The sequence below is a fragment of the Protopterus annectens genome, chromosome 6.part0 (assembly GCF_019279795.1).
Source record: "Protopterus annectens isolate FY-2018-M chromosome 6.part0, PAN1.0, whole genome shotgun sequence".
In the NCBI taxonomy this organism is placed as follows: Eukaryota; Metazoa; Chordata; order Ceratodontiformes; family Protopteridae; genus Protopterus; species Protopterus annectens.
This window is the reverse complement of record NC_056737.1, coordinates 204216701-204236250: the sequence shown is the minus strand read 5'-3', so window position 1 is coordinate 204236250 and position 19550 is coordinate 204216701. Positions and strand designations below refer to the sequence as shown.

Below are 19550 nucleotides of genomic sequence, written 5' to 3'. Positions count from 1 at the left end.
CTTTTTATATAAATGTAAATGTGCCTATGTCTCAAGTGAATTCAATGAAGCTGTTTTTAAACAAAAAAAAACTTTTAGTAAACCCATATTATCAGTGCTCTTGCACATCTAAAACAACATTAAATGCATCCACATTTGAAACTATATTAAATTCATATCAACACATGATGACAGAAAGGATCCAGCAATGTTATAAACAAATTTGAACACAAAAAAAAAACAAATAGAAAAACTACAATGGATGTTCATTTAGAATCAATGCATCCATAATGATTGAAAAGTCCTGAAATCAAACCGTGGTAGACACCTGACAACTCCCAGTTCTAAGTACATGAGACTGAGAAACACAGTCCCTTTTTAAAGTTTGGGGAAAGTCTTCAAGCAGCATTTGTTCTGCAAGTTAAACTACTTTGCAAGCTGTTCAATAAAGCTAAATAACATACCTGCAGCAGAAGCCAGTTCAGTAAGATAGTTCCATTGTGGATGGCCTTTAGCTTTACTTTTAAATGTTTAATCACTGAAAAAAAGGCAAGAGAAAGAAAAAGGACATATTTTAGCTACTGAGAAAACAACCAATATGCGTGTACTTGTGTGCAACCACATGTGAGGGCAAGAAAAAAATGTCCAATGACTAAAATACATAACAAGCATAGCTTAAAAAATGCATGACAGAATCACAATTCTCACAATTTTGTTAGATCACATAAGTATGTAAGTATACTGACTATGTGTACAAAAGCACATTGACTGATAAATGTTTGAGAGAATACTTCAGCAAAATATAATCTTTAACACACAATAAAAAAATGCCGATTGGTGGAATGCTGTAAATAAAAACAGAGTAAAGAGCACTGAACCCAAGCCTGAAGCCTGTGGCACACCACTGGTTATGTTAATGACTCCAGAGGGAGTCCCTTTGCTATCAACAATTGTGTACTGTCCTTCAGTGACCATTTCTTCCATCTTGCCACAGTTTATTTTATTTATTACCTTTGTTTACCAGGAAGATGAATTAGGATAAAAGCCCCATCAGCTCCATAAAACCGAAAGGTACACACGAGTCACTCAGTAGTGTTTTGTGTGGCAATTTGCTGAAGTCTTTAATAAAGCCAGCCATGTCATAAGTGGATTACATCAAATGGGCTGCACTCATCCCGTTCTATGATATTCTAGCTACACAAATGTATCAGGTTTGTCATTTTTATTGCAAACTTTTTGACAAGTGTCTAGCCTGCCATGCACACAGTACTCTTCCTTCCCATCCTGCTACCAAAGATTTTGGTGGTGAATCATTACAGCCGAGTGCTGTTGATCATCCCTGCATGGCTGGATTTTATCGCATTCCTTAATCCCTTCTTATTCTGCTGTCTGGCATGCATAGTGTAATGCTATCAAGGCTTAAGATCATAACACTGATGGTGCTTCCTCACAACTGTACGCCAGCTAGAGATCTAATCACTTCATGGAAACATTAATGTCTCAATGAGCCCTGGGTGCATATAGAGCTGGATAGTTCAGTCACACATGCCATTTTGAAATTCCTGTTGTCACAGAACTCTAGTTACCCCACCCACCAAAGAAGGTGATGTCATCTGCCATCCTCTCCCACACCTACCAGCTGATTCCTCCATTACCAATGTCAGCATGTTGAAACAAGCAGCTGAGGATGGAGTCAAGTCAGCTTCTATCCAGCAGACACTTATCCTCCATGAATGCTACCAACCTTTCCCATGCTACCAACCTTTCCCACAATATTTTGTACATCACTCTGCCATCTACAGTAGTTCGGAACTTCGGCCTGTACCCTCGGAGAAGTGGCATTACTAAAACAACAATGGGAACCTCCCCTCTGGCCTGGGACCTGCTGAATACCTCTGTCAACAAGACTTTGGACGGACTCTTAAGAATTTTAAGGGATGTTCTATTTGGTCTTTATATGCCTTCTTATTCAGCCTATCCAATGACTAATTTTACTTTCCTGGCATCTGTCTATTTCTAACTTTCTTCCATTACTCCTTCCAAGATCAGAACCCTTTTTTGCATGTGTTTGAGAAAACGCATACAAAGATGACATTAAGGACTTGAGCTCGGTCCTTTTCTATTAAGTTAGTCACTTTGGTAAACTCCTCTCAGCCATGAACTTTAAACAAGTCCTTGTTAATTGTTTTATTCCTACAGGTTTTTTTCGCCTCTAGGCCTCACTCTGTCCTACTGGTTTTCCTTTTTCTATATACTGCTGCCTCTCAACCTCCTCCACCATCTTCACTTCTTTTCTTGTAGACCCTTCTATTTTTACCTTATCTACCGCTCTTCCTTCAGCCACAATGGAGTCTTTTTCCTTTCTTCCCCACCAACATTTCTCTAAGCACTCTTTCATTGCTATTTCTGATTCTTAAACACAGTTCACCTGTTTATTCAATCCCAATCTCCCATTTTTGTCTCTACAGATTCTATGAAATGTCCATAACCTGCTTTACTGCAATCCTATAAACAGATTACGCTGAATGGTACTTTCTCCCTACCCCTAACACAGACAACTGTGAAGCATGGTCAGTGCCTAGTACATAAGCCTTTAGCTCCATTTCCATTCACCCTATCTTGCTAACTACTATAACCGTTGAACCTAGTATTCTTCTACAGTAATTCAGCTTTAAGAAAACTCATCTCTACTTCTCTTAGCTTCAGCTCTCAATAACAATTAGTATTCATTTAATTTAAAAGTCAAACAAGTAATCAGTACAATAGAATGCAGTGATTATATGCTCAGTTATAAAATATTTAATGCTTTTCTTTCCAGGTACTAAACATTAACACTTAGTCATTTAACATATTTTTACTTTTTTAATAACAAACACAAGACAATATAACCCACATATTGGCTCAAGTAACAGAGTCTTCATTTATCAAAAACTAGTATATATGGTAATCCATATACAAAAGCGTGTTCAATTGTCATATTTTGAAGAGGGTAAGTCAGTCATTACAGCAAAATTAGACTAAATTAGGTTATAAAAGGAATCAGTTATTAGACCGCAATTTCTGCCTACAACTAATATCAAAAGAAGACTAATGCACAGATTAAATTTCAGTTGCATTATAGTACATTCTGCATGGCAAACATCTGCCACACATTTACCCCACAAACCTTTTTTGTAAAACAATTATCCAAATTATCCATTATTTGGATTACATTCTGCACTGCTGGAACCGGTCGATTTCTACTTTTCCGCCATGATTTCTTTAGCAGCAAGCAACGATAAAAACAAAAATACCCTTTTCAAGTTTAATACATTGGAAATCTATTTCATATACATTTAGTAAAGGATATCTGTGAGTGCAATAACAACCCTAACACTAAATTTTCTAGTGCTTCCTTAAAGGTAAACAAATTTATGCATGGCGAAAACGTGGATTTGCTTGACTCCAGCAGTGGGAATCGACATTCAAAAATATCCTTATTAATCTCAGAAAAGTATAACTATATTTGTACAGGCACTTCTGGGTAAATACCTTAAGCCTCCATGAATTTGTGGCTCATGAAGGTAACAAACCAACCCATCTACACAGTCTCATCCATATGCACTTCAAATCATGTTTGCCAGTCTTGCCTAAGCTTCCACAAGCCCCGTTATTTAAATCTTTCAGGGTCCCAAGCACCCTGCTTATAAATCATTTCATCACTGGGCTATCACCCCCTGGCTCTAGTAGTAAAGATACCACAAAAGGTGGAGTACCAGCCAAAAGTTCCATCATGTCGATTCACCTTGCCATGCAAAGCAAACTTTCATATTCCTTCACTGAAAATTAGACAATCCACATTTCTGCTTATCCTGTATCCAAATGCCCCACTTGTGGCCACAACACAGCTGCTTCCAATAAATTACTCATCTTCATATCCCTGCAGTTTCTCTAACAACTAACCCTGGAATTTCCAATTTATGTTCACGTAAAGCTGTCTGACAATTTACTTCCTCCCTCAGATTCAATAACACTACCTTATGGTGCTTCATAATAAAAGGGGCCCTTTTCTCTTCATGCATGTCGCAGTCAAAAAAACATCAAAGCTTCTCTGATTTCCCATAGTTAACTCCACTAAGTTTTTCTATTATAGACATAATCTGAAATAGATAGTAAGGGATTATGATTGGTATCACAACCAGCATATTATCTGTTCAAACACGGATGCCAGGAAATTAAGAGTAAAGCTCAAGCCGAATCTTGGTATCCATGTTTAGAACACAGCTGGATATAATTGGAGAGGACCAACTCTTTGCATTATATGGAGTTTTACCTGCTCCAGGTACTAACAGTTACCGAAAAAAATGTAGGACCACAAAGTGTTTTGTCGGCTTTCAAAGCCACTGAAAGCCAGTAAAACAACTTGGTGATATCAGAGACAGCAGGCAGAAATGAAGCGTCCTTTTGAAGATCAAAGAACTTTAAGATCTGTTAGGCACTTTGTTCTGACACATATTTTGTGTGGCACAGTGAAGTTTTAACACTTCACTGTGAAACCTGTTTTACATTTTTTGTTTTTTTTACCAGACTGATCATTACAGTGCTAAGAGCTACTTAATGAGCTTTAGTTCATTTTGTTCATGATTGGATTTCATGTTGGGAAAAAGTGTAACATCTTTATCTTTTACCCAACACCAGAGTGCAAGCTTGGTGCTCCATGCACTGCAAGTACATTATTTCCAGTTTCTCCTTCTGCAGTACTTGGACAAATCTATACTAATCTCACAGCCATCTAAATTTTTCCTTTCTGCCCTAACTTCTGAAATATCCATTTTGAATTCTAGAAGATTTTAAGTATTCCATATGAAAAATCACTTCACTCTCCTTGCATGTTCTGGGCATGTGTTTGAGTGTCCCATCAACCCCCCTCTGAAGTGACTACTGGCTTTCTCACGGTGTCATCCACGATCATTCCTATTTCTTCACCTATACTAAGTACTACCCTGCTCATTTTACTTTCCCTTTCTGTCAATGTTACCTACGCCACACTTTCGTCTTGAGGACTATTGATATTCTGAGGAATATAACTGCAAGCCTTGGAAAAGTAGTACTTTGGAATATGAATACTGCAACTGTGATTGCAATGCAAGTACATACCAAATTCAAGGTTATGACACCCCAAAGTATTCACCCTACACATGTGTCAGACTGAGACTTGGAGAGACTCGTGCTGTTTCTTCCAAGTGACCATGGATAGTAAGTAGATAAGACAGTAGGCAAGTGCCTCTTCTTCCATTCTAACAAACTGTAATCAGGCATGCATGACTGAGCGCTGTTCAATACTAGAATTCCAGACGAGAAAATGCTTGCCTGTTGAACACACACACACACACACACATATATATATATATATATATATATATATATATATATATATATACATATATATATATATATGTTTTACCTGGGTTTAGCATCTATTACTTATTCAAAACGTCTGGTAAGCATAACTGTATTCATCAGCAAACTGCTTCATAGCAAATTAAGAAAGATAATAACCTCCAGTTATGTAATATTAATATTCTGGTCTCATTAAATCAAATTATCATGTTATTGCTAACTAATCTAGCAAGACTGCACCTTCTACCCAGTCTTGAAAGTCACTCGTTTCATCTTTCTGCATACAATTATCTCTGTTCTGCCAAGTGGAAATGCAGCCTGCAAAAAATATTTTTCAGTGCAGGCACTATACAAGACTAGCACTAGGTAAGCTGCTGAAACCCATCTGTACCACTGAACTATGCAGCCAGTGTTACTGTTAAAGAAAAAGGACACCTCATACATTAATGTACTTGAGCTTGTCAACGTCATTTTACTTTAATACACAAGGCTTTCTTGTCCATGAGCAGCTTGTCCTGGCTTTAATGTGTGGCCATCTTATCAATGAGAAACTTATTTAAACTTTCCCTGGTCCACTGTTCTGCTGAGGTTGTTGTCGTCTTGTTGCTGTTGTTGTTGTTTGTCTTTCGACTTTTCCTGGTAAGGGTTCGCCACAGCGGGACTCCGGTCCGCTAATGATTGGCAGTAGATTTTTTTTACGAAATGCCGAAGTGCCAGCTCGACACCCAACCTTCAACGAAGGCACGCCCATTTACGCACGCATGTCTTTTGAACGCTACCCAACCGCGGGGAGGACATGCAGACTCCACACAGAAGGGCACTCACATTAATTTAGCAAAACCACTCACACAGATGTTTAAATCTTCCCTATACTATGCAACTGATAGTTTTTCTTGGACTAAAATTCCATCTGTGAGGGAGTCTAACCCAGTCCGTTCACCTCAATCCTGCAAGCCATTTCAATGTCAGCTATCTTTCCCCCCATCGTCCTCTATTCTCCTTTAACATCTTTTCATTTCATTTAACTATAACCTCCCCTTAACTACTCCATACTCTTCTGTATCTACCATGTATTCCTTTTGCATCTTCACATCTCTGCTGTTCATTTTGTCACCTTACTCTCTACCATGGTATTCTCATACTTGACTCTCACACACACACACATCACCAGCCACCCTACATATACTCAGGCTAAAACCTCCTTCATATCTACTTCCTCAGATTTATTTAATGCCCAACCTAGTCACCTTTTCAAATATAAAACATTTAAATATTCAGTTCACTTGGACATAAAGTATATGAATTTATCCCAGGTCATCTTAAAAAAAAATTAATCCTCTCTTCTCTAAAATCACTCTGTGGCAACATGCATCCCAACCCCAGCCCCTCGGACTTGTCCATTCCACCATCCTCTGCCCATAACTCCTATACAACACCTATAAAACTTTTCCTTACTTCCACTAACATTCATAGCATTCTGAACAAAGGTACACAACTATAAGCACGGTTTTCTTCAACTCTCACCAGATATTACCTTCATGACCAAAACCTGGCTAAAACCACACATAAAAGATTTTGAAATTCTATCCTCTGGCTATAACATAATTCAATGTAACAGTCTACACAAAAAAGGTGGAGGCAGTATAATTCTATATAATAACGATCTAAGTTTCTCACCCCTCAAAACTAACATTCTGACCTTCCAAAATGCAGAACTTATCTCTCATTTCAGTATTAACATAAAAAGCTTTGTACAGTTGCCCTCTACAATACCAATAGGTAATAACATTAGCTTATTAGAAAAAAAGTCTTTGCTGGATAACTACAAATATTACTACTTAAACCACTATCTTGGGTAAAGTTACCACTGACTGGATATGTATGGCTTCTAACACCCCAAATCCCAGTCTTAACTTGAATGGGTTCAAACAGCTAATCCCCTACTCAACAAAGTGAACTATAAAGGTTCTGTCTTTGACTGGATACTTGTCTCCAGTTCCAGCAATGTGATACTTCAGGAGTATTACCCGATTTCCCTAATGACAGTCACTATATATTCACCAATAAAGAAATCAACCACCAGCTAAAAAAACATCAATACAGAACTACCTCAAACTTTTAACCTGGTACGCTCAAACTACTAAGCTCAATCTACTAAAAAAAGGCAGAGGCAGTATTCTATATAATAGTCTAAACCCCAAACCCTAAATGAAGCAGTCAACAAATTCAAAAATATATTAATGAATACTTTAAATACCTTTGTTCCTACCAGAAACAAGAGTATAAAAATTGTCAAATCACCTGTCTGTCTCATTCTACAAGAATTCTCATGCAAAAACGTGTCAAAGCAAGGAAACAATGGTAAAAAGATTAAACCCCCTCAAACCTTGGAACTATACAAGACGTTGCACAAACTCACCAAGAAGTATATTCACCTAGAAAAACAATTACTACTCTGACCGACAAAATAATCTTACAAAAATTCAAAGAAATTCTGGAGTTCAGTTAAGAAAAAGTTCCAACCTAGCTCTCCTTTCTTTACCAAACTCCTATCTGGACTTATCCCCTCAGAAACGGCTACTAAATTTAACAATTTCTTCATTTTCTATTCATCTCTCCTCAACCATTTAATCCACCTCAAAACTCTCCTAGCCCAGATATCCATGTCTTTAATCTCCAACTTGTCTCCACATCATATGTTAAACAGCTACTAACGAAACATACTCTGTTCTCCTTCTGCTCATACCCTGTCGAGTACCTTAAGCTTGCTGTAGACTCTATAGCATACTCAGCCTCAATTCTCATTAAATTCTCATTAACAGATCTAGTCAAGACTCCCATGTCCCTGCCCTGTGGAAAAAAAAATTCAGTATACCCCTCCATAAAGGAGTGAACTTTTCTGAAATCTCTAACTTTAGGCCAACTGCCATCTTGTCTCCCACTTTCTAAGACCCTGGAAAACTATATTCATAAGCAACTCCTTCAGTGTCTCCTGCAAAAATGATCTCCTAACCCCAACACAACATGGTTTCCAATCAGGCCATAGTACCACTACAGTTCTCAACTTTTCTGACAAAATTAATAAGGCCAGAGACCATTGAAAGTTTACCTCTTCTGTTTTTTCTAGATTTTTTTAAAAGCCTTTGACAGTGTCACATTAGAAACTTCTGACTCAAATGTCCTCTGTGGGCCTTTCCAAATCAACTTTCTGCTATCTTTTAGACAGGTAGTTAGAGAACCAACCTGTCAAATGTCTCTCCTCTTTCGCTCCTTTTCTCCTAGATAAAATGGATGTCCCCCATTCTACTGATTTTTCACATTTTCATCAATAATTTATATAAATCCTTTCAGCAAGCTGCCTTATTCAGTATGCAGATAACTTAACTCTCATCTGCTCATCAGACAGCCATGATAAACTACAATATGTGGCACAAAACACCTTCAGTTCAGTCAAACTGTGGCTACATCAAAACCAAGTTTTACTTAATTCCAAAAAGAATAAATTACTATTTTTTCCAAAGTCCTATGCCAATGCTAAAAGTAAATTCCACATTACCTCTTTAAACAATATAGCTACTGAAGTAGTCACCCATGCCAAACTGCTTGGAGTCATCACAGATGACAACTTATAAGTTTGATCTTCACATACAAAACTGTATATAAATAACTCATCAAAAGCTAGGTCTGCTACACAGAGCAAATACATTCCTTATTCCTCCTAGCAGAATCACTGTACCCAAGACTTATCTTTTTCCCTCTCTTCTCTATGGCTCACTCAGTTTGACCAACATCCAAATCTCTTAAATCACAGCTGGAGCAATGATATAATAAGATAGCTAAATCTGCAGCTAACCTACTACATAAAGGTCATTGTTGTTCTGCATTACATGCTCTCAACTGGTTAGAGCTCCCACATCAACTAGCCCATACACACTACTACTAACCATAAAATACTACATAACCCTCTGCCTGTCCTTTTATGTAATCAAGACATAACTCACAAATCGCCCTCTACACTCTCAAGACAAAATGCTGCTTCAAATTTATAAACCAAAAAAAGTATGGGATAAAGTTTATACTCACAATGCATATCTACAGTGGATATAAAAAGTTTACACCCTGTTAAAATGCCAAGTTTTTGTGATATAAAAAAATGAGACCACAATAAATAATTTCAAAATTTTTCCCAACTTTAATGTGACCTATAACCTGTACAATTCAATTGAAAATCAAACAAATCTGTTAGGGGGAAAAATATAAAAAATAAATGTACAATAAGCTGGTTGCATAAATGTACACACCCTTAAACTAATACTTTGTTGAAGCACCTTTTGATTTAATTACAGCATTTAGTCTTCTTGGGTACACAGCTGCCATCAATTAGAGAAACTCTGATTAACCCCAAATAAAGTTCAGCTGTCATAGTAGGATTTTCCTGATATTTATTCAGTTGCCTGCTACAGCAAAAGCCATAGCTTGCAGAGACCTTACAAAACATCAAAGGGATCTTATTCTAGAAAGGTATCAATCATAAGAAGGGTACAAAAAAATTTACACAGCAATGGATATACCATGGAACACAGTGAAGACAGTCATCAAAAAGTGGAGAAAATATGGGACAACAGTGACATTGCAAAGAACTGGACGTCCCTCCAAAACTGATGAAAAGAGAAGACAAAAACTGGTCAGGGAGTCTGCCAAGAGACCTACAGCAACACTGAAAAAGCTGCAGGAATTTCTGGCAAGTACTGGTTGTGTACTACATGTGACAATCTCCTGTGTTCTCCAAATGTCTAGGCTATGTTGTAGAGTTGTAAGATGGAAGCATTTTCTTACACAGAAAAACATTCAGGCCCAGAGAAAATTTGGAAAAAACAATACATCAAGTCTCCCAAAACATGTGGGAAAATGTGTTATGGTCTGATGAGTCCAAGGTTGAACTTTCTGGCCACACTTCCAAAAGGTAAGTTTGGCACAAAAACACTTCACATCACCAAAAGAACACCATCCATATGGTGAAGTATGGTGGTGGCAGTTATCCTTTGCTTTTCTTCATCTGGAACTGGGGCTTTAGTTAAGGTGGCGGGAATTATCAACAGTTCTAAATACCAGTCCCTTTTAGCCCAAAACCTTCAGGCATCTGCCATAAAGCTGAAGATGAAGAGGAATTTCACCTTTCAACAAAATGACCCCAAGTATACATTCAAATCAACAAAAGAATGGCTTCACCAGAAGAAAATTAAAGTTTTGGAATGGCTCAGCCAGAGTCCAGACCTAAATCCAATAGAAAATCAGTGGGGTGACCTGAAGACGGCTGTGCAATAGAGATGCCCTCGCAATCAGACAAATTTGGAGTGCTTTTGCAAGGAAGAGTGGGCAAATATTGCCAAGTCAAGATGTGCCATGTTGATAATACTCCTACCCAAGAAGACTGAATGCTGTAATTAAATCAAAAGGTGCTTCAACAAAGTATTAATTTAAGGGTGTGCACACTTATGCAACCAGCTTATTGTACTTTTTTTATTTTTTATATTTTTTCCCCCAACATATTTGTTTTTCAATTGAATTGCACAGGTTACAGGTCACACTAAAGGTGGGAAAAGTTTTGAAATGATTTAATATGGTCTCATTTTTTTATATCACAAAAACCTGGCATTTTAACAGGGGTGTGTAAACTTTTTATATCCACTGTATATTATGGAACTCTACCCCAAATTCAATCAGAACTATATCTAACATCCAAGTATTTAAGTTCTCCCTCAAAGAATTTCTCATTAAGCCATGGCTATGCCAATGCACCTCACCTGTATGACCTGTATTAACAAATTACTTTACATTCTTACTAACCTAACCTCTCATCATACTATCTATCTATACCTTTCAAAACTCTTAGGGTGGCCTTGTATTTTATTTCCTACCCATAGTAGACTACACTTCTAATACTTTTGTATATGTTTACTTTCATATTTAATAGTTATTTTTATTTATTTTTACATCACTGGTGTCTCCTCATGTTTTTTTAATCCTCTATTTCCCTATCAAACTACAAGTCTATACGATTTTTTTAATTATATTTGTACTAGTTGTTTATTTGAGGTTATTTAACTCTCTGGAGCTTTTCTCCCTAGGTCTCCACTGAAATTTGATACTTATTACCCAGTTGAAATTTCCCGGTAAACAAACGTCAATAAATAAGTAAATAAACTTAAGATACCCTGCTATCTCATTGCCTACGAAAATGACCTCAACCAGCATGAGTCCATAACTACTGAACGTAATGTAATCGTCTTGGATGACGAACTACCTGCCCATTAGCTGGCACACACACTCAACCAAAAGCAAATATTCACAACTGTTCCTCAAGTTTATTAACATTAACGCCAGTGAACAAACAGTGTCTTCTCCTAACAAAGATTTGCTGCCCCTGACCTTGGTCTAACTAATACAGTGCTTACTTGCTCCACAACCAAGGTCTCCCTCTGTTATGATTAATTCAGACCATCAGGCCATTTTCTCCCTATGAACAGAGTCTATGACTTAACCTAACATATTCAAGAATTTCTATAAGGCCATCCTCCTAGCACTCACTGGAATCCCTACAAAATAAATTTTTCTATCACTAATTTTTACATTAACCTTGATTCCCGTAATGAAGCATCTGTCCCTATTCATGTATTAAGAGAAAGCCCCTCCAATGGAATCTTGCTAACAGACTCTACAATAACAGAAAAATACTTCTCATACTGGGGAATAAATGCAAACCCACATTACACAAATCTCAAAAGTCTGTAATGAACTCTGGTATATCATCAAAAGTGGTGGGAAATGTCCTGAAATGCTTGGAAAATGCAACACACGCTTAACAATCCTCTTCTTTTCCTCATTTTTCTTAATACTTTTTGAATACGGGGACCAAATAGGAAGGTCTTGCCAAAAAGTACAGTTAGGAGCATGAAGTTTTCTGTTGATGAAAGTTCTGAACGGACAGTATGTTTAGATAGTATGGAGACTTTAAATGATGAGAGTTTTGACCACTCAAATTCTGTTTGCACCTGCAATGAGTTTAGAAATTTTAACATATTTAATTATACAGAATTAAATATTAATAATGTATATTTTAGTTTGTTTTCCAAGGGGTTGAATTTTGTCCCTAGAACAAAATCTGACATCAGCAGACTTGTGATAGATTTAAAAATGTTTTTAAGAAAAATAAACCTTGAACTGATTTTGAATAAAGGGGAATTATGTGGAGAAAGTTCTAAAGAATTAAAAAAGAAAAGCATTTGGAATCCACCTATCCATGCACAACTTAGGAATTTTGAGAATTTAGTTGAGAATGAGTTAAGACAGGCAGTTAAGAAAAATAAATTTGCACCAAACCTTTCACCTACTGAGTACGAATTATTGCAACAATTAAAGGGGAATGCCAACCTAAGAGTGATGAAACCTGATAAGGGGGGTGGTATAGTTTTGATGAATAATATCATGTATGAAGCGAAAATGTTTACTATTTTACTTGACGGGTTAAAATATAGTAATGTATCCAAAAATGAAATAAATATTGATTACAGAAGAATATATTCAACACTATATGATTTAATTTTGGAAGGATTTATTGACAAAGATTTTTTTGATTTTTTACACAATAAGCCTAAAATTCCTTCCATTTTTGGGATTCCAAAAGTTCATAAAGACTTTATGGACCCACCTCTACGCCCCATAGTAGCTGCTGAAAGTTCAGCAATTTCACCCCTAGCTAGGTATATTGATGTGAAATTGAAAAAATCTATGATGAAAGGTTAAGTCATTCTGAAAGACTCTTGGGACTTTCTTCACAATGTCAAAGAGAATATGTTTAATGAAGATCTGATTCTTGTGACCATTGATGTGGTTGACCTTTTTGGTTCTATACCACATGACATAGGTCTTGAATGGCTTGAAGAAGCCATCAGGTCTTTTGGTAATTTGAGTGACAATGAAATACACACCTGTATGGTTCTAATGGAAATGGTGTTAAAACATAACTATGTATTTTTTCAAGGGGAATATTTTCAACAAATAAGTGGTGTAGCGATGGGGGAAAGATGTGCCCCTATCTATGCTAACATGGTTTTAAACACTTGGGAAATGAATTTCATCTACCATAGTGTATATAAAGATTGTTGGTGTTTATACAAACGCTACCTGGATGACATAGTTATATTATGGAAGGATAGTAAAGAAAGGTTAGATGAATTCATACAGTATATTAATAACACCACTAATTTTTTAAAATTCACTCATGAAATCATCTTCAAAGAAATGAATTATTTAGACATTACATTAATCAAGGATAAAAATTATTTTAAGTCAAAAGTATTCAGGAAGAAAACTTTTTCTAATTGTTACTTACATTTCACTACTGGACACCCAATTCACCAGAAAAGAAGTATAGTGAAAGGTCAGTTCGTTAGAATTTCGAGAATGACATCTGATGATTTAGATTTTGTTGAAGAAAGTGAATTTTTGACCCAGATGTTTTTGGAAAGGGGATACCCTCTAGAATTTGTTACAAAAATTAAAGAAGTTATTAGAGGTAGAGGGAATAGATTCCAACCCATTTTAGGTAAAGAGGCTAACATTTTAACCAATACTGGGCACACAACTATGGTAGAGCTTACTGATAGCCTTAAGGATACAGTTAAACATTATAATAGGGATTTTATTACAGATTTTAGTGGAGATGCTGTTACCATTCAAAAAGTTTTTGACAAAGAATGGGACAAATTCACTAGAATCAGTGATCTGAGTTTAAAAGATAATGTACCTCTAAAAAATATTTTTAGAAAAGGACATAATATTAAGGATTGGCTGTTACCACAACATAATGAGAAAAAGAAAACAATGAAGTCCCATGGTACATTTCCATGTAAGATGTGTTCTCAATGTCTTTGGATGGCTGATATCCAGACTGTTTTTATTGAATCTAGGGGAAAAGAAATTATGAGTAAAACTCGTAGTACTTGTGACTCTTTTGGAGTGGTATATATTGCTATATGTGGAATTTGTTCTAGTTTTTATCTAGGTAAGACAGAGAGGAAAATTAGAAGAAGAATATATAAACATATTAATGACATAAAAAAACAAAAAAGCCACTAATGCATTATATAAACACACAACCATTTGTCCCCCAGCTAAATACAAGTTTTTTATTATAGAAGAAGTTCAGAAGGATGAGAGGGGTTGGCTTATGGGAAACAAAGATTGAATACCGGGAACTGTATTGGCAAATTATTTTGGAAGACAACAAGTTCCCAGGTTTAAATGACAATGTTTCCCCAGCACCGATTTTAAAGATGAGGGCTGCCAGATTATAATTAATTCAAGGACTTTATTTGTCTATTATTTATTCCTATTTTAAGTTTTTTAACCGCTTTTTATAGTATTGAGGCATACTTTTAGGGAGATTTTATAACATTATATTTTATATAACAAACCTTATATTTTATATATTAAACATTTATAGATTATATTATTTATAGGTAGGTTATATATTTCATTGAAGGTTTTGGTTTGATTTTTATATATATATATATACATTTATTTTTATATCTATATTTATAACATTTATACCAATTAATTAATTATTTATTGAAATTTATGGACTCTCACCTATCTTCTATGTATTCACATTTTATGTATATATTTTTATATATATATTAATTTCATATAGTTAAATTTCATATAGATTTGTTTTTGTGCATCTCCATGTCATTCTTATTCTTGCCAAGGGTTGGGAGTGTTGTGCAAAGATTAGAATATTGGTGTTATAGCTGCTTGAGAGCTTACTTCTTTCTGAGTTCTAACACACTGCTTACATACATTTACAGCAGTTTATATATATATATATATATATATATATATATATATATATATATATATATATTTTATTCATGATTATCACATTTTATATACACGATCACCACTAACACATTTTTCTGGAAGCTTAGGTTACCAGTGTTTCATTAAAATTTATGGTTGAGTTATAGCAGTAGGAAAAGGTGTTAATTACAGAGTCAGTCATTTTACATCCCAAACGTATGTTATATATTTACGAGATGTTATATGATTGGATGATTTGAATGTTTTGATAGTATATATACATGTTCATTACTTGTTTTTTGTTGTCTGATGAAGTCTGTGTGATAGATGAAAAACGTGGTGTTTCGTCAAGCGTTTTACTCTGTGTTCGTTTCAATAAACTTTTGGATTTACCCAGAGCTGTCCAGTGCTTGGTTTCTCCTCTTAACAGTGCTTTTGGTTATTCAGTAGAACTAACAAAACTGCAAAAATCAGAGGTTGAAATGTAGAAATGGCTGACTGATCATGAATCTTTTCCAGAAGCGCTATTCCAAGCTAGCAAACAAACAAATAAATAAATAAGAGAGTTTGAAGACAAGAGTGCTCACAGAAAACCAGAAACCTTCTGCTACACCAGTGAAACTGAAAGGAAGAGACTGTATTAATATTACAAATAAATAACTGGACTGGTATTCCAAAGTAGGATTGGTAAAAGTGAAAGGGCACATTGCCTGTATGCTCCAAACCTGACCATAAGAAAGCAACCAAGACTTATATTAGTAAAGATGCAATTCATACCAGCAGAAATAGTTGCTCTTGACAAAATTATGACAGAGAAGAAACATATAAAAAACTGGAAGACAGTGTGTTTGTGGAAATGATTGCTCACTAAACATGACACTGAAGAGAAGCACGTTTATCCCAGTAATCAAGGAACCTCAAAAGGCAGTTGTGATTCAGTCTGCTAAACCCAGCTGTCTTCAGATTATTTTTCCCTGGAGGATCAGAAAAAAAGTGAGACATCAAGCAGAAGGGGACTTTCCTTCCTATTCTTCTGACAATGGTAGATCCTCACTGTCAGCAGACAGAACTTTACCACTCTCTCAAAGGAAAATGCTTGACAGTCAGGAAAAAGGCAGTACTTGAACCAGAGAATGGTGGCAGAAAATGAAGATGAACAGGAAGAAGGCCAGCAAGAGTAACATTAGTGAATAAACTGAAGACTACGTCATCAATCCCTATGGATAAGGGAATAGAAATGTGGAATGTGGCTTTGCAAGAAGTGGATGAAAAAGGCTAGAATTGTGCTGACCTTTTTAAATTTGTGGTTGGGCAACAGAGCATATTCACTTTATCAGTGTTTAGGAGGACAGTGAAGAGAATAAAAAGGTAACTATATATGGAACAGTTTTTCTTATTAATATTTGCATCAAAAATATCAAGATGTAAACTACATTTATACTGTAAAAACAGTTTCATACAGTGTGCAGTCATGTACTTTAAATGTGAGTTGTGTCTTATCAGTGAATAAATGCTGTCATATATATTAAAGGAAGTCAAGTACTTTTGCTTAAATACAAACTTTACACAATAACAAGACAAAGGTTTGAAAGAAGTAAGTTAAAGGGAATGCAACATTGTAATCTTGAGCTGTTGGGGTGGTGGAGGAGTGTAAAAATAGGTTCATCATGCATTTAGAATTACAATAAACATTTCCCCCTTTTTTTTTTTTTTTTTTTTTAAAGGGGGAGATGTCTAAATAAATATTAATGGTTTAAGCTACAGGAAGTTTTTTAAGCAAAAAGACATGAAAAATAAGACAACATATTGAATGGCATAGCAAATGTCAAGCTTCTTGCATCTACAAAGTTAGTAGCTTGTATTTTTTCCCATTAGTAAATGCTCTCAGTGGAAACAAAGTCTGCATGGCCAAGCAGTCGACCATAAGTCTGTACACTGTGCTCAGAGTAAAATCTACAAATGTGTCTGCAAAGTTGTTAGCTGTTTTTTTATACATCTCAATGTTGAATGATTTTCTTGGAGATGAGCTGTCTGCAGGGTGCAAGCAAATGTAAGCATTCTGACCACTCTTAATGGAGAGAAATGTAACATTTATAGGTACAGTGACTTGCAGTTTAGTAAAGCATAAAAAAGTCTGAAACTGTGGGAACTGAATAAATAGCCGTAGCCCCCCCCCCCCCAACAGCTTTAATATTTTAATGCATTTAACAGTGTAGTGCACACTTCAATATTATTTAAAGGCAGCCAGCATACTTTTTCTTAAGGTTAAAAGTTAATGTTTACTGAAAGCATGCAAGCTGTTTTTTACATTTGGTAGAGGAGGAACACAGATAGCCATCACTGTGAGTGGAATCACAGGCTGTAACATGAGCCTTAACATGAGTAACCTTAAATTTACACTAGGTAATGCCTGTATTTGCAGCTGTCAATTTGGGGCAAATGCTCCTATCAGGAGAGGTAAACTTACTTTGTCCAAAATTAACATAATTGTGTGTGATCTGAGTTAAAAGGTGCAGGGCTCCTGAAATGTATTTCATTTTTGTATGAGTGTTTTAATTGAAGCAAAATGTCTTGAAAAAAGTGACAGCAGTTCAAATGGAGATAAAAGTAACTGCATAAAAGTTCATCCTGCCAAACATTAATGCATGCATACAAACTAAACATGTAGAACAGATGGGAATACCACCATTTTATCGTAATTTGCTGCTATTTCTTTATTGTCATGGAATGTAACTGGCCTTACAGGTGCAGACAAAACAGCAACAAGTACTGAATTACAGTAAGAGATGTAGGGTGCAAATAGCAATACTGCAGGATACCCATATGGATGGTAATAAGCTTGTGAATTTGAGAAGGATTCTGGGATGGAACATCAGCAGGATATCAGGGACAAAGGAAGAAGGGAGTACCAGTAAGAAAAGAGAAAACAGGAATGATACTTTTATGATTTTAAGGACATTTGGCAAATATTCACGTTACACAAAAATGTTATTGTGGAGCTTAATTTTGGAAGAAATAATCCACTTTTAGCAAAGAATACTATTTATGAGGGGACGAAACTATTTGTAATAGAGGATGTATCAAGGGGAACAAGAAGTGAAAACAAAAGGAGGGAGACTTCTTTAGAAATACATGAGCATATTTGGTATGGAAGATGTGAATTCAGTAGTAGAAGCTCAGCCTTTACATATTCCCCAAGGTACAATAACAGGGTGAGACCGGATAAAAATTATTTTTCACAGGAGGAACTAATATTTAATCGAAAACTTTGACATCCAATTAACTATTTCAGATCATGCAATAACAAAAAAATGCAGGGTAATGAAGTAAAAATGATACAATGGTGCTTTCCACACTACCTGTTGAAAGTAGAGGAATTTAAGTAATGAGTAGTGGACATTACTTAAGACTTATTAGGGAAGACATAAATTTCTTTGGAAAAGATAGCTAGCAAGTGGGATAAAATCAAAATGGAGTTTAACATACAGTAGAAATAAGAGAGGAGTATGGGTGGAGTACTAGAATTATTTAGAGGGCTGCCCAAGATTAAAGTAATGCAGAAGTAAAGGAATCTCAGAGTGCTAAAGGGAACATAAGAGTATTTTTATAATATGCATGGATTTAGAAATGCTGCTATTACACAAGTCTAACTCCAGAGCACAAAACCTTTAGCATATTGACTCAAGTAACAGAAAGTACAAAGGGTTGTCACCAAACCTATGGATCTATGACACCAAAAATAACTACAGATATTAGAGATGTTTCAGAAATTTTATGAATATTTGTAAAAAAAAAAAAAAAAAAAAAAAAAAAAAACAGAGGAACGTGGAAGACATAACTATGCCAATGATAAGAGGAGGCTCAAAAATTAATAGTTAAGAAAGGAAGCAATGAGATAAACTGGTGCATAAATCTAATCAATCAACATGGAAGTCTCCAGGAACAGATAACTCTCCTGAGGAAGTTTGAAAGTTAGGAGAGAAGACAGTGATAAAGATCTGGAAGGTTTTAACAGTACTTTAAAAGGAACAGAAACACCAACATTTGGGAAGAAAGCTGTGGTGGCTGCATTACACAGAGAAAATAATGGCCCTTCAGACTCAGCTTCATATAGGCTCATTTCAATTTTAAACCCCAATTATAATGAGCTTATGTCTGCACCATCTAAGAAAATGGCAACGGTATTGACAAAACTGATATTATCAAAGTGGCTTGAAGCAGGGGAAGCAAACCAAGTTTTAACCTTTAGAAAAAAAAATACAGTGGCTGACTTTAAATAAATCGTGCATTGCTTTGTTAAATCCATTAAAGTATTAAAGCTGATGTTACTT

The 19550-nt window shown here is 35.6% G+C and overlaps 1 protein-coding gene across 4 annotated transcripts in view; it reads right to left on the bottom strand.

Moving 5' to 3' along the window:
• FUT8 (fucosyltransferase 8) overlaps window positions 1-19550 on the bottom strand; it is a 2643272-nt gene that overhangs the window by 1514051 nt on the left and 1109671 nt on the right. For all 4 annotated transcript variants that reach the window (XM_044073921.1, XM_044073918.1, XM_044073919.1 and 1 more), the window contains one exon: window positions 444-517. The gene's annotated coding sequence lies outside the window, so the exon portion shown is untranslated. The remainder of the gene's footprint in view (window positions 1-443; window positions 518-19550) is intronic.